Source organism: Peromyscus maniculatus, chromosome 22 (genome assembly GCF_049852395.1).
Source record: "Peromyscus maniculatus bairdii isolate BWxNUB_F1_BW_parent chromosome 22, HU_Pman_BW_mat_3.1, whole genome shotgun sequence".
Taxonomy (NCBI): domain Eukaryota; kingdom Metazoa; phylum Chordata; class Mammalia; order Rodentia; family Cricetidae; genus Peromyscus; species Peromyscus maniculatus.
Window position 1 is genome coordinate 18539733 of NC_134873.1, and position 24215 is coordinate 18563947.

At 43.4% G+C, this 24215-nt stretch overlaps 1 protein-coding gene and 1 long non-coding RNA gene across 3 annotated transcripts in view; one reads left to right on the forward strand and one right to left on the reverse strand.

Annotated features, from left to right (window-relative positions):
* Positions 1-24215, forward strand: part of Asxl2 (ASXL transcriptional regulator 2) — a 236140-nt gene that overhangs the window by 13799 nt on the left and 198126 nt on the right. The window lies entirely within an intron of this gene.
* LOC143270197 (uncharacterized) overlaps positions 3964-24215 on the reverse strand; it is a 128316-nt gene continuing 108064 nt past the window's right edge. The window contains exons 2-3 of one of the 2 annotated variants that reach the window (XR_013047220.1): positions 12672-12789; positions 3964-10759 (exon numbers count right to left, since the gene is read on the reverse strand). This is a non-coding gene — a long non-coding RNA (uncharacterized LOC143270197). Of the gene's footprint in view, positions 10760-12671; positions 12832-24215 lie in introns of those variants that run through there. The other variant, XR_013047219.1, reaches the window with a different exon arrangement.

Below are 24215 nucleotides of genomic sequence, written 5' to 3' on the forward strand. Positions count from 1 at the left end.
TTTGGAACAAATGAGGTTAAAATGAGGCAAATAAAACCCGAGACTGTTTTGAAGGCTTACAGTGGTTCTGTGGAGTGAACAACAGGGGGTTAGGTCCTTGTTAGGGGATTCTGGGCTCTAGGCAGAGCTAAAATAGTTCAGAAATTTGTTAGAATTGGGTAAGGCACGGCGGTACGTGACTCTAATCCCCTCATTTTCGAGGATGCAGTAGGAGATTGTGAATCGGAGGCTACATGTCAAGAGCGCTCTCTCCTAAAGAATTATTGAGACAAATGGTCTACAACCAGCCTCCACACAGCTAGCACTCTGGAGAAAGCAGACATCCGAGGAGATGAAAACAACTAGAACAGGCAGCCATGATGCTGAAATGTTGATGGGGGGGTGAGGGGGTGGATGGATGGGTGGGTGGGTGGGCCTGACCATTGGGTTGAAGAAGATAAAGGCACGTGATCTCTTGGGTACCCATTTGCTGCATCAAAACCAGGAGGATTTAGGGTAGGCGACAGTTGGATACTGAACACACTGGAAGTCTAATACATTGAAAATGGAACTCACGACCATTCTTCCAGGTCAGCTAGTTGTTATTTTCACAACTTAGGTGGAACTGGGTTTAGACAGGCTAGCATGGGTCTTGAATCTGTTAAGGAGCTGGGTCCTCTGCAAGAACAAGAGCTCTTAACCACGGAGCCTGTAAGAGCTGGGCAGCGGTGGTGCATGCCTTTAATCCCAGCACTTGAGAGGCAGAGTCAGGCAGATCTCAGGGAGTTCGAGGCCAGCCTGGTCTACAGAGAGAGTTACAGAACAGCCAGAGCTGTTACACAGAGAAACCCTGCCTCAAACAACAACAACAACAATCAAAGCAAAAGAGTAGGGTTTGGGAGATGGCTCAGTGGTTAAGATCACTGGCTGCTCTTGCAGAGGACCTGGGCTGAGTACCAGCACCCACATGGTGGCTCACAACTGTCTGTAACTCCAGTTCCAGGGGATCTGATGCCATCTTCTGACTCTCTTGGGCACACATGTGGTACACAGATATTCATGCAGACAAAATATCTATACACATAAAATAAATTTTAAAAAAAGATGCTAAGGATAGAGGAGAAAGGGTAAATGGGGTTTAGTTACTACTATTACAGCTTTTGTGAGTACTATGAAATAAAAAGTGTATTAAAAAATAAAATTCCTGCCAGGCAGTGGTGGTGCATGCTTTTAATCCCAGCACTTGGGATGCAGAGGCAGGTGGATCAGTGAGTTCAAAGTCAGCTTGGTCTACAGAGTGAGTTCCAGGATGGCCAGGGCTATGCAGAGAAACTTTGTTTCGAAAAAAAATGAAACAAAAACAGAATTCCCGATTATAACAGCATGTCATGTGTGGGAAGGCTAAATGGATTTAAATATTCTAAAGGCCCTGGATTATGCGTAAGAGGATAAATGTTCGATTGACCTAACACTCTGAGCAGTGTGTATAGTGCATTCTAGAAGACACCCAGGGCTGGTGAGATGGCTCAGCAGGTAAAGGCACTTGCTGCCAAGCCTAGTGACCTGAGTTTGAATCCCAGGAGAGAGCACAGGCATGGAGAACTGGATCGGGGTCAAGAGCTCTTGTTGTTCTTGCAGAGGACCCAGGTTCAGTTCCCAGCACCCACACGGCAGCTCACCATCTCTAACTCCAGTTCCAGGGATCCGATGCCCTGTTCTGACCTCCTTGGCACCAGGCAGGTGTGTGGTACACACACATACAGGCAGACAAAACACTTGTACACATAGAAAGAGCTAAATCTAAAAATATACTAAAGAGAGCTGACTATCAAGTTGTCCCTTGACTTCCATGTAGGCCACAGTGCAAGTACATGTACACACACACACACACACACACACACACACACACACACACACACAAATACACACATCACATCACATCACACAGACACATACAAGAAACAGACAAACAAGGCTAGAGAGATGGCTCATAGGTTAAGAGCACTGGCTGTTCTTCCTCAGAGGTCCTGAGTTCAATCCACATTGAATCACAACCATCTATAATGGGATCTGATGCAGTCTTCTAGCCTGCAGGCATACACGCAGGCAGAACACTGTACATAACAAACAATAAACAAATGTAAATTGTAGAAAGGCATTTAGTAGGTGTAGCTTAATAGCAGGATGCTTGGCCAGCATGTGTGAGGCCCTGGGCTTGACACTCTCAGCACTGGGGGAAAGATATAAAGACATATATATGGTTTACTATGCTGCCATCTATTCCTTCAGCACGGCCACTTCATTGTGACACAGTGACATGAAAGCAACCATAGACACTAGGCAAGTGGACCGAATGGACATATGGAGACTGTATTTATATCACTTGTACAGTATGCCTTGTTTTTGCGCACATGCGGACTGTTTTAATTAATTTTTCTAGGTAATGCTATGGATTAAACTCAACTGCATGCATGCTAAGGACCTGCACTACCAATGAGCTGTAGGCATCCCTAGCATGGTGGTTAAATATTTAAGACACAAAGAATATCTTTTCTGGACATACTAGGCCACTTGATCAAGAAAAGAACTTTATTTTGGCTCTGAGTTGAAGCAGTGTTGACAGGTCACATCTGGTGACAGACCTTTTGCTGGTAGAGTCCAGATGTGGAACAGGGAGGATGTCACATGGCAAGAGACAGGGAGTTTATGTGTATGGATTTTCATTTTTATCTCTTCTTCTGAGGCTACCAGTCTTCAACCATGGGGGCTCCACTTGCATAATTTTCTGCCTATGCCCCCTGAAAGGCCCCACTTTTAAACACAGTAGTTGAAGTCGGGCTAGTGGTGCTCACGTGCTCTCTCAGCATTTGGTTGATGGATGGAGGCAATAGGATTCAGAAGATCAAGACCAGCTTTGGCTACCTAGCAAATTTAAGGCCAGACTGGGCTACATGAGACCTGCCTCGAAAATATGAAATAAATAAAATGATAAACATTGTAGTTGAATTAAATTCCTATTCTCCTGATGGTTCACCATGGGATGAAATTTCACCCCACGAACCCTTAAGGGACACACTGACATCATATTTAAATGACAGGGCCTATAAAGGTCCTTGTGAGGGCTGGAGGCAGCACACTGGTGAGGTACTGAGTTCAGTACCCAGCACCCATGTTGTGTGGTTCACAAACATCTGTTAACTGCAGATCACCTCTAGCACCCTCACTGTGGCACCTGCACTCATACACACATTCACATCATTTAAAATAGTAATAAAAACAAATCTTGAAAGGTTCGTGTTAAAGTGCACATAAATGTTTTAGGAAACCGAAGGGATATCTCGTTCCTAATTCTTCACCAGGACTCCAGGCTGGTCTACAGCTAACACCTGCCACATAGCATGTGCTCAATGTACAAGCCAGAGCTCTTTATAATTAAAACCCTTGTAGAAATTGCATAGTGCTTCACGAAGCACGCACACCGTATTATTTAACTATTTCTTTTTTAGTGGGCTTCCCAAGAATATTAATTGTACTGCCCCTATAGACAGAATATACTGTGGGGGGAAAAGACTTGGTCTTCTGAAATGGTGCCTACCAGTCAGTGGTTCTTTAGTGTTCCTATATGAAAAGAATAATTTTGATCACATGAATTGATCATATCAATATTGTTTGCACTGTGTTGACTTGATAAGATGGTGTGGTGATACACGACTACTCTAAACTTGGCAGTGAGATTGTAGATCCTCTAAGGCCACTGCTTAGTGTGATGTGTGTCAGGTCAACAGCAACTAGGAAATATGGAGACCTGTGAACTTAGAAAACCAGGTGCCTCAAAGTCCCTGAGAGTTCCCACTTCAACTATCCCAACTCGCTTAGATTCCAATTGACTCTGTGTTCTAACCTGCAGATTGAAATTTATGGCCATAGACCCAATCCCAATTTATGACAGTGACCAGCTCCAAAGAAAATGTGAGTCAGAACAAGTCATTTTGGAAGACCTTTGAAACTTTACCTCGCCACTCCTTCCTTAGTGACGAGTTTGTCTAGCTGGACCCTAGAAGATTCATAGATGGATTCTCCCCTGAGCTTTGGCTATTAGAGCTCAGAGCAAGGTCAGCCACAGGGAAGGGCATCAGCTGGGACCTGAGTGTGCACTGCTTTACCTGGCACTGCCTATTGTGATGTCATGAAATCTCAGTCTAGAGACAGAAACTCTGTAGTGGAGGGGGCATAGGCTTGAGAAATGTCTCTAATATGGGGGCTTGCTTTCCCACTGCTGACACATCTCAGCCTTATGCTACTTGGTTTCTTGGTTTGTGGAATATGGGTGTTGTTTTCTAGGTATCAGAGCCAGACAAAGGTGGCAGCCAAGACAGAGGTATGTGATAGCCACTCTCTCTGGATACTCACTCTCTCCATCCTGAAACCCTATAGGTTTGTCTAAATGCCCATCCTCTGGGCCGTAGGAAGAACTGGATGTGGGGGAGAGGGGGGTTGAGACAGCATTGATAGATGGCTTCCTCTTTTATTTTTCCTTCCTTGTTTTGGTTTTCTGAGACAAGGTTCCTCTGTGTATCCCTGGCTCTCCTGACTCACTCTGTATACTAAGCTGGCTTTGAACTCACAGAGATCTGTCTGCCTCTGCCTCCCAAGTGCTGGGATTGAGGGCATGAGCCACCACTGCCCACCTTGCCTTTCTCTTAATTCATTTCAAGAAGCCTTAGGATGGGCATGTTGCAGGAGTTTCTCTGAGTTCGAGGTCAGCCTGGTCTACACAGTGTGCTCCAGGACAGCCAGGAGTACACAGGGAGAGTCTGTCTCAAAAAAAAAACAAGAAGAGGAGGAAGAGGGAAGAAGAAAGAAGAAAGAAGGAGGAGGAGGAAGAGAAGGAGAAGGAGAAGAAGGAAGAGGAGGAGGAGGAGAAGAAAAGAAGGACGTAGTAGTAACGGTAGCTTTGGGATCTATTATCAAATAGACACTGAGGCAGAAGGTACTAGATACTGAGAAAGTGATGTGTAGGAGCTCGAGCTGAAGTGAGACATTCAGATGACATAACTTTGGGGAAAAGAATGTGGTAAGGGTGCTGTGGATATTGTCCATCACGGGATGGGAGGCAGACAGGAGAGTGAGTTTGTTTTATAAAGAAAGATTTATAATTATATGACGAGACAAAGAAAATCAAGTGGTACTTTGCTGTGGGATTTTTATTTCCAGGAGGAGGAGAATTGTTTGAGTTCATGGTACACGTGTTTAACGTTAGTAGGTCATGCCTCTTCTGAGTTTTCGATCATGTGAGCAGACCATGAGTGACTGGCTCCCCCACATCCTGCCATCTTGCCCAGACTTGGCACATCCACCTCTTATTTTAGTGATTCCAGTGAGTGTGTGGTATTGCATTGTGATTTCGTGTGCAACCCCCATAACTAAACTCTGAGCAACGTCTCAGGTTTATTAGCCATTTGGAAATTCTCTCTTGTAAACTGCCTATTCAAGTCATTTGTGCAGTGTGTGTGTGTGTGTGTGTGTGTGTGTGTGTGTGTGTGTGTGTGTTAGGTGTGTGTATGTAAGGATCAAATTCAGGTCATTGCTCATGCTAGGCAAAGCACTCTACCACTGAGCTTTATCTCGGGTCCATTTTTTTCCTTGTTTCTTGTTTTTTGAGATGGGGTTTCTCTGTGTAGTTTTGTGCTTTTCCTGGAACTCACTCTGTAGCCCAGGCTGGCCTTGAACTCACAGAGACCCACCTGCCTCTGTCTCCCAAGTCCTGGGATTAAAGGCATGCGCCACCACGACCCGACTTTCCTTGATTTTTATTAAGGATAATTTCAGGCAAATCAAAGGCACAAAGAATTGGTAAACGAGCCGAGTCTGAACAAGGCACTACATTCAATCCTTAGTATAAGAGAAAAAATTAAAGGTGGTCTGATGAATCTTCATAGACCAGTCACTCAATCATTTTGAAGCAAATCAGAAATAATTTCATGGTAAATGTTTTAGTATGTATATTTTGAGCTAATGCCCCTCTCAACAAAGAAAAAAAAGAAGAAAAGAAAAACAGGTTAATCACAGTATCATTATTACACCTAAAAATGTAACAATAAAATTGGAATAATTCCTTAATACCTCACATACCCACCAGCATTTAAATTCCAATAGTCACGCAGTTATTTAATGGCATAAATTATTATTTAGCCCAACTCAATATTGAATGTTGAGATTGAACAATATGTTTCTGTATTCTAATCTACAGAGTCTCTCTTTTCTTTTATTAGTTTCATCCATGTATTGGATAAAAGGGTCATTTCTCTAGATTTCACAATCAACATTTTGTTGATCAAATACCCATGCTGTGCAGCCATACACATATAGGCAACAGTAATTGGACTTAGTGGGTTATAAAAGAGAAAAGCATGAGGTTGGGAGGTGGATATGTTGTGGGGTATGTATGGGGGAAGTTGGAGTGGGGAGGGGTGGGTATGATTATATTTGATTGTACACATGTCTAAAATATTCTGAAATTAGGAAAAATTATAATGCCCCCTCCATGTTGTCAGTTCACACACTGCTGCCTCTGGTACTTCATGTGAGTGAGTTGAGATTTATCCAGAACTCCTGTAGAAATGCATTTGCCAGGGGAGCAGGGTTGGAAAGTGCGACCTTCAAGCGGGTTTAATGCCATTTTTTCTAGACTGAGTAAGGTCTCACAGGCATGGCTCCTCACTCTCTGAGGACTGGGTTCGCTGCCACAGGAGTCAGGACCCCTTTTGTCTTCCACACACATCCACTTGCTCCTCTGCCTCTGTCTGCTGTGAGTTGAAGCTACACAAAGACCTCAGGTGAAGCTAAGGACATGTTAGCACTAGGATCTTAGACATCCTCACGTGAAGGGAAGGACATGCTAGCACTAGGCTCTTAGACATCCAGAACCATGAAGCCAACTAAACCTCTCTCCTTCATAAATGAGCTGATCACAAGTATTCTATTTCAGCAGCTCAACATGAATTAGAACCATGAGAAAGTTGGTTCTAAGATTTATCAGAATTTGTTTTCTGGTAGGAAGAGTTGACGTAGTTCATAGGTAATGATAATCATCATGAGGCACATAATGTGTGATTTGGCATGGCATTTTACTTTTATCTATCATTATCATCATCTCTATCTATCATCTATCTATCTATCTATCTATCTATCTATCTATCTATCTATCATCTATATCTATCTATTTATTTTATTGCTAAGGATCAAATCCAGAGTCTTGTGCTCTCTGCAAGCAGTCCACCACTGAACTACATCCACAGACCTGGTATAATATTATAATTTCTTTTTTATGTTTTTGTTTTTCGAAATAGGGTTTTCCTGTGTAGCCCTGGCTGCCCTGGAATTCACTTTGCAGACAAGGCTGGCCTTGAACTCACAGAGAACCACTTGCCTATGCCTCCCAAATGCTGGGATTAAAGATGTGCACTACCACCACTCCTTGTAAATACCATTTTATACAAATGATGCCGAAACCCAAGAATACAACAGATCTTTCCATATTGAGCTGCTTAGAGAACCCTAAGTGTATCACTTTGACTTTATTCTCCTGTAGGAATATTCTCTAAATTATACCATGTGTAAATAACAAGTTTTATTGCCTCTTTTCCAACCTTATATCTTGGTTCTCCTTGCCTTCATTTATGATTATGACTTCAGGTACAATATTCAGTAGCAATGTGTTGTGGGCATCTGCCTCTTTATTAAGTCAAGGACATTTTTCAGTAATTCACCAGTTATGTATAATGTTTTCTGTGGTTTTTCATATATTCTTTCCCAAGTTAAAAAAGTTTTAGCAAGGATTGGTGTTAATTTAAAAAAATCTAAAATTTTCAATTAAATCTCTTTATACTGGGTGCTAAATATTAAGTATATTTCCTGCCTCTATTTAGATGGTCATATATTTTTTCTTGTTCATTCAATGTACTGAGTTGCATGAGAATGTAAGATAATAAACCAGGTGTGAATTCCTAGGATACGTATAACTCATTTGTAATGTTGGTCCCAATACTTTAATTAGATTCATTAGATTCAGTTTGCTGATATTTTGTTTGGGATTTATACATCTATGCATAAATATATTGATTGGTCAGGTCTGAATTAGATTTTAGAATGGTGATTGTTCCATCTTCCTCAATGAAAAATAGAAGCAAATCTGAATATCCATCTCATTAATGTAAGAGATGCCCTCAATACTCATGGAATTGCAAGGGTTTTTGGAGTTCTGTACCAGAATCTGGAACAAAGACCAGATTGTTCTTTATCTCACACACACACACACACACACACACACACACACACAGAAACAAACACACTCTCCAAAGGAGGATATACTAAGGTTAAGAAATAGGCTCTCATAGCTCCTCTGAAATTCATAGACAAACTTGAGTAAGAGTTAATGTCATTGTCCCAAGCCCAAACACAGCATCTCCAAAGAATCTATAGATTGTGTTGGTAATGCCATTTTACCATCAAACCTTCTGATCATGAACAAAGGATGTCTTATTTACTATTTACTCTCTACAACAGTGTTTTGTAGTTTTTCCATCTCATGACATAGCCACCTCCCAAACACCCCATCTACTAATACATTACCTTGGGGGTTAGGATTTCAACATATCAAGTTGGGGGATAACATTGGACCCAATGTATGTCGGGGAATTTCCCAGGCATTTCTACTTTACTGAGTGTCTTAAAAAGCAAACAAACCACATGAGTACATGTTTGGTTTTTCTGCACCACCTCTATGACCATGGCAACCCCCACTTTGTGTTATTAGTACGGAATAGTGTGTTGACCACTGTGCTATGTTGAAACGGTCCTGCATTATTTAAACATCATTTCACTGTGTGTATCTACTGTATCTGGTACTGTTACACTGCACACAGTCCCCTCCCTCCCCACTCTCCTTCACTGTCTCCCCACAGTGTCCTTAACTCTTCCAGTCATTTCTATTTTCATGGCATGTTTACATCTGTGAGGTTATGTACTCTATGAAATTAGGACCCACAAAGGAGAACAATCATTTGATGTTGGTCTTTCTGAGGCTGGCTTAGCTGCTTTATAGGAGTTCCAGTTGCATCCCTTTTCCTGAGAAAACTATGTAACCTTGTTCTTGGTGACAGAAAAAGTCCATTGTGTAGACACACACATTTAACATCCACTCCTCCATTGTTGGACACATAGCTTGGTTCCATAACTCAGTTATTATTTATAGTGCTGAAGGAAATGCTGATGGGCATGTGTCTCTGTCACATTAACCTCTATACATTCTTTGGATAAATTCCAAACACTCAGATTCATCATCATTCTGTAAGTTCAGGCCAGCCCAGTAGGTGTACTGCGTTTATGTTTATTGACAAATTTTTCCACTCTATCTTACATTTTTGAGTAGTTCCACTAAGTACAAGTCTAGATAGGCATTTGTTTTCTTATAGCACATTCAAGAATTTATGCTGTTGTTTTCTCGTGCCCTGTATTTCTAAGAACACGGCAGCTCTTTCCCTACTGCTCATGCAGATATGGTAACTCTTTTATTCGGGGCCAAGTATCAAGAATCTTCCTCTTCTGTTTTCAGCATTTTTTTTTTTTTTTTTTGGATTTTCGAGACAGGGTTTCTCTGTGCAGTTTTGTGCCGTTCCTGGAACTCGCTTTGGAGACCAGGCTGGCCTCGAACTCACAGAGATCCGCCCGGCTCTGCCTCCCGAGTGCTGGGACTAAAGGCGTGCGCCACCAACGCCCGGCTTGTTTTCAGCATTTTTGAATCTACTTAATTCAGCTGTTCTTCGGCTTCTGCTGTCCTAAAACTTACATATCAGTGCTTCTCAGTTTTCACGAGTTTCTAGTTATTAAGTCAAAGAACAGACTGCTTCGAAGCAGTTTTTAGGGATGAGGAGATCCGTCAGTCAGTAAAGTACTTGCTTTGCAAGCGTGAGGTCCTGACTTCCATCCCTAGAATTGTGTAAGAGATCTGTGCTCAGTGGCACACACTTGTAACACCAGCACTGGGGTGGGGGTAGAGACAGGCGTATTCTTGGGGATCCCTGTCCAGATAGTTCAGATCTTGACAAGCTCCAGGCCAATGAGAGACCGTGTCTCAAAAGTCAAGGTGGGTGGCACCTGAGGAATGATGCCTGAGGCTAACCTCTGACCTCCACGTGCACATGCCACATAAGCAGGCACACCTCTGCACACTTGTGTACCTACGTGTACATGCACAAACCAAAAACTCACATTATTTTCCACACTTGAATTCTCTTATAAAAATAGAGATTTTTTGTATTTTATGTATATGAGGATTTTGCCTGCAAGTAAGTGTACATGCGCACCACATGTTGCCTGGTACTTCCAGGGGCCGTAAGAGATCAGATCCTCTGACACTGGAGTTAAAGTTATAAGCCACCATGCGGGTGCTGGGAACCGAACCTGGGTCCTCTGTAAGTGTAGCCAGTGCTCTTAGCGGTTGAATCGTCTCTCCAGCCCCTCAACATTTGAATTCTCAACCCACTTAGAGCCCATCTCTGAATCCTGTATTGAGAAATGATCCACTTTTATTTTTCTCACTGTTTTCCACTGTCTTAGTTTCTATTCTGTCGCTGTGACAGAATGCCCTAACAAAAGAGCCTTAAAGGGGGGGGGGGGGGCTCACTTCAGCTCACCATCACCCAAGGTTATGGTCCATTGGTCCATCGTGGTAGAGGAGGTCACAGCTGCAGGGGCTTAGGCTAGCGAGTCAACGTTGCATCTGCAGTAAAGAAGCAGAGAGGAGTGATGAGTCCAAACTGTAGCTCACTTCTCTTTCCCCACTGACACAGTCTAGGATCCCAGTAAGAGAATGGCGCCACCACAGTGGCGCCCCAGGTATGGTTATCAAGACGGTTCCCCATGGGCATGCTCGGAGGCACAGGTCCACAAGATTCTAGATTTTGGCAAGTTGACATCACTTATCACAGCTATGGAATCATTTCTTGTCACTATGTGGAGCTCTCTTCAATTAAGCTGACATATGTAAGTGAATTTATTTCAGAGCTGGGCTTTGGGTTTTTTGTTTGTTTTGAGACAGGTTTCTCTATATAGCCCTGGCTGTCTTGGAACTCACTATTGACACAGAGAAATCCTTCTGCCTCTGACTCCTGATTATTTCAGAACTTTTTTGTTTTTAAATCCCACCTGCCTGCTCCTGTTCTTATGAACTTGTTTTATGGTATGTCTTAATTTTTGGTCCAGTAAATTGCTCCCTTACACTTCTTTTTGTGGTTACTTTTGGTGACTAGCAGACCTTTCTTATTATTTATTTGTTTATTTATCTATATTCATGGTATTCATTAATTACACTCACGATATTAATTAAATTTGTGGTATTCATTGATTACATTCGCAGTATTGATTCAATAACTGTATTTATGATATTCATTAATTATATTAATTGTATTGATTTATTATATTCATGATATTATGTCCTGATACTAATGTCCATTGTGGGACTTTTCCATCACACAAAACAGAGGTTCTGTACTTAGGAAATCATTGCTCTATATTCCTTTCTTCTCCATCTTGAGATATCGTCTAATCTTTCTGTTTCTATGAATTTGTATATTCTATATATTTCATGTAATACAATTCTATAGTATTTGTCCCTTTTTTTAATGTAAAGCCATTTTATGTACAACTGCAGGAGAAATAATACACTTGAGCATAAAAATAGGTTATAATTCAAGTCCAGGGTTATTTTAAACAAGTCAGTTCTTTTCATCTGCCATACTGGCCACAGGGTTGAACATAGGTTGCCAACGCTTGGCAACAGATGCCTTCAGCCACTGAGCCATTTTGCTGGCTCCCACATGGCATCCTACCTGTTTACTTGGCTGTTTTCCTTACTAATGCAAGTCTCTAGAGCACAGGACTCATATTTACCTCTAGAGTCTCAGGTCTACACACAATAATCTAGGACTTAGGTTTGTTTAAACACTTACTAATTTGCATGTGGGTGCATGCATGGACAGATGGCATGCACGTGGAGGTGAGCATAACTTGTGCAAATGCTTTTCTCCTTTTACTATGAGGGCTCCAGAGATGGGACTCAAGTCATCAGAATTGGTGTCAAACACCTGTGCCCACAGAGCCATCTTGCTGGTCCCTTAGGATATTTAATCCATTGTTCACAAAGAAATAAATGAGATGGTAACTAATGATATGGTTGCAGATGACAACTGATAAAATATATCACTATCCCCTATGTAAGATTAGATGTGTTGTCAATAAAATCCCCAAACCAGAACGTAAACCTGACTGGGTTTCTCTTTGTGTGTTTCTCTAGGCTCCTAAGCAACAAAACACATCTCTAAAACAGATCCGGAAACTCACAGGTCAGAAGGGTTCTATCCTTATGGGTCAGCTCAAGGCTGATGACTGATCAACTGTGGACCTGCTTTAGGACTCTTTCCACTTGAAGGGGAAGAAAGTTGAAAAAGAGGGTGTGCCTGGAGAGTACGCCCATCTCTCTGACATCTTTCCTTCCAAAGTCAGTCAAACAGCTCCATCCTCCATTGTTTCCTTTCCTCGGGCTTCTCTGTCCCTACATCTTCATGTAGAGCCCAAAATATGGGAGAGGAGAATGGACAAAGATGAACCAGAGTTTGGTGCAGGAGGTCCATTACCTTTACTCCTCTACCACGGATGTGGATGTGGGATGGCCATCTTTGAAGGGGAAGATGTATCAGGATCTCTGTGTCCCCCAGTGCTGTGTTCCCATTCCGGGCTTCTCATGGGTCACTTCTAGGACATGGCGAAGACAGGACAGTATGCTTTAGAAGCAAAACAAACCTCGATAGGTGTGCTGTGTACACTCCTCAGCTTCACGATGGATGTGACTTCATCTTTGCTCCCCTAATTGTTAAATGAAGGGGGTTCTGTTAGATGACGTCAGCAGTCACTATGCTAACAGTTTCTTTGCTCCTGTTACAGTTTCACAGTTGGAAGAAACAGAGATGAACGTCAGTGCAGCTGATCTGACACGGTAAGCAGAGCCTGTCTACAGACTGTCCTGTGACAGATACCCGTGCTGACTAGTTTCCTGTCAACTTGATACAAGCTGCCATCATTTTGGAAGAGGGAACCTTAATTGCCCCCCCCCCCCCAGATTGCCTTGTGGGCAAGTACATTTTCCCCTGGCTGTCCTGGACCTCACTCTGTAGACCAGGCTGGCCTTGAACTCAGAGATCCACCTGTCTCTGCCTCCCGAGTGCTGGGATTAAAGACATGAGCCACCATACCCGGCTGGATTTTCTTAATTGATGATTGATGTGGGTAGGTCCAGCTCACTGTGGGTAACCACGCATGAGCTAGTGGTCTCAGGGGGTAAAAGAAGGCAGGGTGAACAAACCATGAAAGCAAGCCAGTAAGCAGCTCCATGGCCTCTGCATCAGCTCCTGCCTCTTGAATCCATCTTGCCCTGAGTTCCTACCCTGACTTCCCTCAGCAATGGAGAATGACCTGGGTGTTGTAAGCTGAAACAAACCCTGTCCCCCAAACATTATATTCATTGGGGCTCACCACAGGAATAAAATTCCTACCCATGACACCATCTTCATTGTGAATGCTCTACGTAAAACACCTGGCACTCTGACTTGATTTACTCTGAGACCAACTGCCTCCCTCCTAAATTATCCTTCTATTCCTCCTGTAATGTCACTTCAATCCCACTGACATCCTCTGCTGTGTCCAGTATTTCAGGACTTCCTACCAACTGGACCCAGGAATATGTATTCTGGTCAATAGACAGGAGTCTGCGACAGATCTTCCAACATCTGGATAATGCAAGGTCAGGAAACAGAGTTACTAGGCAGGGGACAGAGAGGGGGGGAGAGAGAAGAAAGAGTAAAGGAAGGAGGTAAAGGAAAAAGTTAGTTTGAGGAGCAGTGGAGAACTATTTTGTGAGCTTTATTTATTTTATGTTTTATCTGTAAGTATGTGCACCACGTGCATGCTTGGTGCCCACAGAGAGCAGAAGAGGGTATAAGATCCCCCAGTACTGGAGTTACAGATGTTTGTGGCCTACCATGTGGGTGTTGGGATTCAAACTTGGGTCCCCTGGAAGAGCAGTCACTCAGTCACTGCTCTTAACTGCTGAGCTATTTCTCTAGGCCTCACTGTGTAAATATATATACATGTATGTATGTATATGTATATGTATATGTATATATATAAAAAATTCAGTTGTATTTTTGTGCATGAGGGCCACATCATGTATGTGGCAGTCAGAGGACAAGCCACAGGAGTCAGTTCTCTCCTTCCAACATGTGAGTCTTAGGGCTCAAACTCAGGCCAAGCCAAGCACAGATGTGTGTGTGTGTGTGTGTGTGTGTGTGTGTGTGTGTGTGTGTGTGTGTTGTGTAAAACTTGGGTGTCATTTCTCGGGAGCCATCCACCTTGTGTTGTGAGGTAGAGTCACTCCCTGGGACTCACTGATTATTCTTGGCTGTCCAGTGAGGCCCAGGGCATCTACTTGTCTCTGCTTGCCCGGCACTGGGGCACTGTGTTCTTTTCTTTTCCTGTGGGCTCTATGGAGGGAACTCAGCTTCTCTATTGGTATAGCATGTACGCTACTGACGGACTCGTCTCCTCTGCTCTTGGTGGAGGAATTCTTTACATAAATGATTGACGTTTGTGAATGCAACCCCTCTTTTCCCTCATTCTCCCTTAGACCAGAAATATTTTGGATTTGAAATAGCCGCTCCCTTCCTTCTCTCTAATTTCCCTCCTGATTCCAAAGAAAATGAAAACATTTCTCTTTGTTTCTCAGATCAACGCTTATGGAGCTGAATGTTTCAGAATCCCGAGATGTGACTTCTTCCTCCGTCTCTGATGTTGTGGTTCAGGAGGCTGTCCCACCCAGCTGTTACTGTAAAAAGGGAAAGCCTTCTACTGACTACAGCATGTCCTCTGCATCATCCAACAACAGCTCGAGCCTGTCTTATCTTCCAATGTTTCATGAAGGAACAGCTTGGCAATTGCAGAGCGATAGTGGACCTGTTTCCTCCCAGAAGGAACCATCTATGCCCAGGAGCCCTGGCACAGCCCTGCCTACTTCTCGGCTGACAGATCCTGAGAAATCAGCTCTTTCTCCGAATTTGGCACTTCTTCCTCCCTTACAAGCTCAAAATTCCTTCATTAGCTCTATTTTAGAATCCTTAGATCCTTGTGAGCAAGAGAAAACAAAAGATAAGGGAAAGACTCATTTTCAATCAAATCATGGGTCAGATTCTGATTTGGATGAGAGTCCAGGACCCCTGGTATGGGCTCCACTCCAGCTCTCTCCTTTGATCAGAGGAGAACTGGAAGGACATATGTCTCAGAAGGTTTCTACTTTGCAGCAAGAAGTGGTGCCTCTGCCCGTGAAGAAATCCTGGAACATACTCAATCATTTGATGGATGTACAAGGAGTCCCTGAAGAAGAGCTCCCGGAAACTCAGTTACCTACACTCATTCCTCAGAGTGCTGAGCAAAATACCAACACATCTCCAGATCCTCCATCATTTCATCTCCACATGAACATTGGGGTGAATTCTGAAGTCCATAGGACGGAAGCAATCATTTCACAGCCATTTCCCTCAAACAGGGAGTCACAACCCCATGATGACCGCCAAGAACTTAGATATAATCCTTTAGTTATATCACCAGGCACTCCATCTCCCAGAAATTTAGAGGTTAACATAATTCAGGAAGAACAAGCTTTAGTGAAAAAGGATTCAAAGCATGTGTTAGAGCTGAATATAGAGCAGAGGGTGATAGGTCTGCCAGAAAAAAGGGTACAGACACAAAAGGCACAACTAACTAATGTGGAGCTGACACCCAAGATACCACCTTCAGCCACTGATGTCATAAAGGTCACACCACTGGCCTTGCTTCAGGTTATGGACTTAATGGGAATAAACCCAGAACCACAGTCGGAGGTGATAGACTCTGTGGGGTTTTCCCCACAGCCACCAAATCAAGCAGAAACAGTGAGTATAACTCCTCAGCCATTGAATGAAGTAATTGAACCGATAGAAGTAACCCATCATCAGGATCAAACCACGGGATTAAAGAGCATGGCCTCAAGACTGAGGCAAGTCACAGATGACATGAAGGTAACTCCTGTGGCATTGTTTCACGTCACAGATTCCATGGGGATGATTGACAAATTAAGTCCACATGGCATAGAACCATTAGGAATAGCCCCAAAGCCACAATACCAAGTCATGGAATCAGTGAAGACAGATACACTGCATAACTATCAAGCCAAAAGACCAGGAAGTATGAGTCGAGGGCCACAGCAGACGGTTGTGGAAGCTGTGGAAATGATTCCACAGCCTCAGCATAAAGACATGGGAACACTGACCATGACCTTGGGGTCACAGAATCAAGCCACAAAACACATCAGGATTACTCCCAGTCCAGTACATCAAAATGCAATGGAAATTAGCTCAAGTGCACTGCCTGAAGCCACTGAAGATACAAAAGTATCTCCAGTGGCAAAACAAGCCATGGATTTCATGCAGATGATTCCACTAGGACAGCCACACATTACTAAATCTAGGGCTTTGATCCAAGGCTCACAGCCTCCAGCTGAAAATTTGACCCCAGTGTCAGCTCAACCAGATGTTCCAACTACTACTGTCCCAGTAGGAACTGTAGAATCTAGAAGCATACCTCCACAGCCACCATCTAAAGTCCTGGAACCATCAGGAATGACTGATGACCTACTACCGTCAGGTCAGTCCCTGCATGCTCTAAAGGTGACCCCACTAGTCCAGGCATCTCCCACAGAAATGATCACACCACTACAAATTGTAGAGCCTCAAATCGAAGAGGCTCTGGAATTGCCTTCTGGGTTACAGGGTCAAGTTCGAGACTCCGTGGGGACTATGCCACAATCTCGAGGCACAGAGTGTGTGTCACTGACTCCAGGACTGTCTCATCAGGTCAAAGACCCTTCGGAGTTCACCCCATGGCACCAAGACTTAAGCTGTTCAGAGGTGAGCCCAAGGCAAAGTCACAACATGACAGAAATTATGGGGTTGAACTGGCCACAAGTGAAGGATCCTATGGAGATACCACAGTCACACCATCAAATAATGGAATCCACGAGAACAATCCCAGCACCACCAGATCAAAGTGCAGTACCTATAGGAAGAGGCCAAAAGCATCAAGTTCCAGAAGCTGAAGTAGGGCCAGTCATACCACTGCTTCAGGAAATGGAATATTTGGGGGGGAGCACAATCCCACAGTCTAAGGTTAGGGATTCAGTGGACTTACCCCCAGAACTACAGAGTGTAAAATCTGAGCACCTAACCCCAGATCCAATATTGCAAAGTATGAAATCTATGGACATAACCACAGAATTAGTCCCAGAAATGGAAAAATATGGACCACCAACCTCAACAGTGGTATGTATAGATTTGGCCCCAGAACTGCATCAGCAGAATATGCAATATGAGGAATTAACCCCTATACCACAACTGCAAAGTGAGACATCTGTGCCATCGGCCCCTGAGTCTCAGTTTCAAGATGTGAAATCTGGCCAGCTGACAGTTGAACCACAACTCCAAAATAAAAAGTCTGCTGAGCTGACTCCATGTCCACAGTTGCACAGTAATGTATCAGTGCATTTGATTTCCGATTCTCAGTCTCAAGGTATGGAAGAAGCTCTTTTAGCCCTATCACAGGAGATACAAGGAGATATAAAAATGGTGGAGTTGACTCCAAGACCATCACTTGAAGATATAAAATCTGTGAACTTGGCCCCAGAACCATGTTCACAAATCACTGGCTCTGATAAGATATCCCCTGTACCATTGCTTGAGGATACAAAGACTCCATTTGTAGAAGGTAGGAGTCTACTTCCTGAGGCACAGGTGGAGAGTATGGAAGTTGGTGAACTGATCCCAAGCACACAATTTTATGCAACAAAATCTTTAGAAGAGACCCCCAAACCAAGTTATCATTTCCTAGAACCTGAAGGACCGACCCTACAGCATCCAGCCTCAGAAGCAAGGGTGACCTCTGACCCTTGCCGGCAGGTGGAAGAATCTGCTCCGTTGCCACAATCATCATTAGGGATGAGTCCAGCACCATTGAGCCAGACCTCAGAATCTGTGGAGATGAGCTCACCACCACTCCAAGAGACTCTTGAACCTGGGACCCAAGTTGTAAAAGAGATGGAAGAGACTTCAGAAACAGGAAGTGCAGTTAAAGATACTCTGGATTTTCTACTAGATTCAGAAGTGCAAACTATGACCTCAGGAGTGATGGCCCCAGAGACACAGCCCCCAGATGTGAAGTTTGTTCAGGTGACTCTAGACCCGTGTGCAGAAGTTACTAACCCATCGGAAAGAACTCTGAAACCAGAAGATGAAGACACAGAGACCTTCAGATTGACATTCTCTAAAGCTGATGATACCCAGGGAACCATCATAGACCTATATTCAGAAGTGAGATCTCTGGAGTTTAGTGTAGAACCAGGAGTGCAAGGTGAGAAATCAGAATCTTTTGCCCAAAATTTGAAGTCTGCAGAAGTAATCACCGAACCAACTGTACAAGTTGTAGAACCTGCAGTACTAACTACAGAACCCAAACCACATATTAAAGATGTGATCCCAAGGCCACAGCTCCAGGAAGTAAAGTCTAGGCAAATGGATAGAGAATCACAGTTGCAAAATGAGAACTCTGTAAATGTAATACAACCTTCATCTGCAGGAGAGGTAGATCCTGAAAAGACAAAACCAGAGCCACGACTACAAAGTTTATCACTGAAGGAACGGATTGAAGGGACACAGTCCCCAAATGTGAAATCTGTGGATTTAAATCTAGGCCCACAGCAGCTAAGTGTCAAATCGAAGTTGATTCCAGGGCCCAAATTGCAAAGTGTCCAGTTTCCAATGTTATATCAAGGACTACTTCTTCAAGGGGAAAACCCAGTAAATTTCATCTCAGGCCCCCCACATTATGGTGTGAAATCTGATGATGAAATACCATGTTCTCTGGGGCCAGAAACCAGATCATCAGATTTTATCCTGGGGCCAAAGCTTCCAGAACCACAGCCACAACCACAACCACAACCTGGGAAGCCGGTAGACATAAACATAAGACCATGCTTGCATCATGTGAGATTCTCTGATGCAATCCCAGAGGCCAAGCACCAAGGTTTCAAATGTGTACATTTCATGCCAGGAGTTCAGCTTCAAGACAGGAAGCCTCAGACATTGATGCCAGAATCATTTTTGCCATTAAGCCAAGAGACACAGGTTGAAGATAAGAAGCTTGTGTTGCCTCCGGAACTATCAGAGTTTTGCAGCATGAAACGCCCAATCCCAGCCTCTGAACTGCAACATCCAAGAGTGATAGCTAAGCCGGTCAATCCAGGACTGTGGCACCAAGATACCAAATTTTCTGAGTTGGCTTCTAGGAGGAAATATCAGAGAGTCAAATTTGGGGAGCAAACCCCAGGATCATTGTCTCATGGTATGAGTCCTATGGCTCCAGAGTTAGGGATACATGATCCCAAATCAGCAAAGGTGACTCCAGGCCTACAAGATACAAGGCAGGTGAGTTTTAACTCAGGGCCATGGCTGCAAGATGTCCAATTTTTGTATGCAATTCCAGGAACTCAACCTCAAGGTGTGAAGACTTCCAAGTTAAACTCAGGGCCACAATTAGAGTGTGTAAAAATGTTTGAGTTGACCCCACAGCCAGAAAGGCAAGGGATGAAGCCAGAGTTAATAGTACAAGAGCCACCCTTTAAAGATATAAAATATGTCACAAGGAATCTAGTACCAAACTTTGAAGGCAAAATGTCTTATCAACTAGCATCTGAACCACAGATACCAAATGCAGAATCAAAGAAATTGACTCCTGAGAAACACTTAGCAGGTGCAGATCATTCTGGGTTGATCAGAAGAGCACAGGCACAAGGTGTAGAATCTTCTACATTGATCCACAGACAGCATTTGGGACATATAAAACCAGTAGAGAAGATCACAGCCTCAAAGCAAGAAGAGTTAACTCCAGGGCCACATTTGGAAGGCATCAAATCTATGGAGTTGAGGTCAAAGTCAGAGCTGGGGAAAATCATATCTAAGCTGTCCCCGGGGATACAAGCAGGAGATAAGGAACATGAGGAGCTGCCTCCGTGCTCTACCTTGAAAGGTTTAAAATCCGAGTTACCACCTTCAGGACCACAGTTAGAAGACAGGAAATCTGCAGTTTTAACTCTAGGACAATGTCTAGAGAGGATAAAATCTACAGTGATATCCCCAAGCAGTTCCCAGTCAGATGGTATGAAATCTGTGAAGTTGATCCCAGGTTCAAGAATTCAGGATTTGATAACTGTGGGGTTGGCCCGTGATGCACGTGTGCAAGATATAAATGCCATGGGCTTAGAACGTGAACCAAAGAAGCAAGGGGAGAGTCCCGGGACTTTTGCACCAGGGATGCTGTTTCAAGATAAGCCTATGGAGGTATTGCAAGAGCCTCATCAACACAATGTAAAACCCATGGAACTGACTTCACGGCCACAAACACAAGATAGCAAACGTGTGATTGTCTCATGTCTGAAGCAGCAAAGTCTAAAACCTGTGAAGAAAGCCAAAACACAAGGTATCCAAGGAGTAAAATTCATGGATTTAGTCTCCACACAACAGTATCAAGGGAGGGCACCCATGGATTTAACTCTTGAGCCCGGACGAGATGACCACATAAGCTCAGCAGAGTGGAAAGGTGGGATGTTCGACCGGCTGAACAAACAGTTGGAGTCGGAAGATATATTGTCTATGGGATCAGATCAGGAACCCAAACCTGCAGGTAGAAAACCCATAGAGCTCAGCTCTAAACTACAATGTAAAGATGCACCCTCATATGAATTGGCTCCTGAACCAGTTGTTCATAATGTAAAAGCTCAAGAGGTCCAATATGGGCCACAGGCACTAAGTATGAAACCTTGTCCATTGACTCCAGAATCAGAGGTGTACCAAGTGAAAGCCTTGGAGCCAATGTTAGAGCCACCACTTCAGGATGGGAGAACTGTGGCACTAAATACAGAACCACAAAGTGCAAGTACAAAATCTGTTCAGTGGATACCAGCATCTGAGTTTCAAAGGGAGAAATGTATAGGGTCAAACTTTAGGTTACAGTCTCAAAGTGCCAGCCCTACAGAATTGAAGCCGTCTACACAAAGGAGAGGTGTGAGGTCATCTGATTTGACTGTCAGGTCAATAATTCAAGGAGAAAAATCCAGAGAGTCTCATCTTGAGTCACAGTTACAGCAAGTAAAAGCCTCTTCATTAGCACTAGGGCTGCAGAAAACCAAAACTTTTAACTTAACTTCCGAGCCTAGGCCTCAAGGGATCAAAACTGATCAACTAAACAAAGAGACACAGGTAGAAAGTATAAGATCCATCCAGTGGATACCAGGACCTGAATTCCACGGTGTGACATTTTTACAATTAAATAGTGGATCACCATCTCCAGGTGTCAAATCTACAGAACAGAAACCATCCATACAACTGGAAGGTGGGAAGACATCAGAGATGGCTCTAGGGCCAAAACCTCTAGGAAAAAAATCCGTGGATTTTAACCTTGGGCAACAAGTACAATGTGTGAAGACCCCTGAGTTGTCCCCAGGACCAGAGCTACAAGAAGGGGAAAACATCACATCAACCTCAGAGCTACAGTCTCAGTGTGGGAAAAGTGTAGCATTACATCAGGGACCACTGCTTGAAAATACAAAATCTGTTCTTTGGATACCACTGTCTGACTGTGAAGTTAATAAATCTACACTGAATCTTAGGTTACCACCTCAAGATGTCACAGCTAAAGAGTTAAAACCCTCAGTACAACTAGATGTGAAGACATCCAATGAGTTGACTATGAGGCCGAAGTCACAAGGTAAACAACCTTCAGGGTCAACCCAGGAACATCAGTCTCAGAGGTCCAAAACTACTGATTTTAAATCTGAGCAACAGTTTAGAATTATGAAAGCATGTAACCCAACCTTAAGATCAAAGACCAATAATATAAAATTGACATTCAAACCCAGGTTTTGCTTAGAAGACAGGAGCTCTCCTGGATTAAACCCTGGAATACAGCCACAAGAAGGGAATCCCTTAGGGTCATCCCCAGGAACACAGCCTAAAACTGTGACACCTTCAGTGTTTAAACAAGAGTCACAGTCCTCAGAAGTGAAATATGGAGCAATAAGCCAAAGGCCACAATCACAAAACAATGTAGAGTTGAAATGTGGAAAATCTTCTGAGTTGGCACTTCAGACAAAGCCTCAAGGTATGAAATCTGAGAACAGCTCTGGGCCCCAGTGTCGACATACAAACTGTTCTGACTTGACTCCTGAAAGAGAGTCCCCAGATATGAAATGTACTAAGTCAAGTCGCAGCTCACAGCTGAAAGGTAAACCATGCATTGAGTTAGCTATGGGTACCAAAACTCGACCTGTCAAACTAGGCTGTAAACCTGGGCCACAGTGGCAAGGTATAAAATCTAACTCATTTCTGAGGACAAAGCCTCAAGAAATGGAAATGGAAGACTGGGAATCAGGCCCGCAGTTACAAGATCTGAAATCTTCAAGGACAATCATGGGTATAAAGGTCCATGATGTCATGTCTGTGGACTTTGGTCCTGGACCACACTTACAAGGTATGACATCTGAAGTCATTACAGGGAAGAGGGCTCATGGTATGAAATCTGTAGAAATCAAACCAAGATCAAAGTTACAAGGTAAGAAACATGATTTCACCCCGAGGAAGATGTTCTTAGGTACAAAATCTGTAGAGCTGGACTCAGGTCCCCCTCTGAAAGATTTGAAATATCCTGAGCTGATCATGGGTATGAAACTTCAAGGTGTGAACTCTATGGGACAACATGTTACAAGTATAAAATCTTCTGAGGTGGTAACACAGATAAAACCCCAAGGTGTGACAGCGGTGGACCTCAATTCTGGACCAAGGACACAAAATAAAAAGCCGTCTGAGTTGGCTCAAGGGCAAAGGCTCCTATCTAAGGAATCTGTAGAGTTTAGTCATGGCCCAAAGTTACAAGGTGTGACAGTGGAGTCCAAGCCCCCAAATGGGGAATCTGGGAAGTTAAATTCAGGCCCTCAGTTACAAGATGAGAAATATTCTCAGTCAGTTCTGGGGACAAAGCTTCAATATGGAAGATCTATGGAGGTCAGTCCTGGCCTATGCTCACAGGGTATGAAGTCTTCCAAAGTGATTTCAGAGGACAAACTTCAAAAAGAGAAACCCGTAGGCTTTGTGTATCAGCCACTGTGGCAAGATGTAAAATCTTTAAAATGGACATTCGGTAAGGCACTTGACAGGGAACCTTTGCAGTTGGAAACCGCTCATTTACAGGACAGGAAATTAACTATGTTAACACCAGAATTACATCTTCAAGGTATGAAACCTGAGTTGGTCAACTGTGGATCAAAGTTGAAAGGTGTGAAGTCTGAGCCCACATATGTCCAGACAGTAAAGGATACAGGGATCAATCCTGGTGCTGAATCACAGTTTGTGGGAATCTCTAAGCAGGCCTCAGACTCAAAGATTTATACAGTGGTGCCTTCTGAATTCAATGCCAGGAACCAGAAGCGAGATAGGAAGTCTCACAAATTAAGTCAAAAGCATCAACTTCAAAAAATAAAACAAATAGCGTTCAGGGATGAGCCACATTTGCAACATATCAAGTCATCAGAATTATGTACAAAGCTTCAAGACCTGAAATCTATGGAATTCAATTCAGAGCAACAGTTGCAAGATGTGATGTCCTCTGAATTGGGCATGGGAACAAGTCCTCAGTGTTTAGAGTTCAACCATGGGCCACAGTTGCAAGATATAAAATCTTCTGAGGTGTGTACAGAAACCAAGCTGCCAGATGAGCCGTCTCCGGAATTCAAGCATAAGCCTACATTGCAAGATAGGGCATCCTGTGACCCGAGTACAGGGCCACAGATTCACTGTAAAAATGTTATGGCATCCAACACCAGAACACAAAATGTAGAAATGTCTGAGTTGCACCCTGGTCCAGACCTTCAAGGTATAAAATCTAAGGTGTTCTGCCTGGGGCAGCACTTGGAAGATATGAATTCTGCATGCACTCCTAATGCAAATTCTCAATATATAAACTCCAGTGGGTGTAAATGTGAGCCATATTTA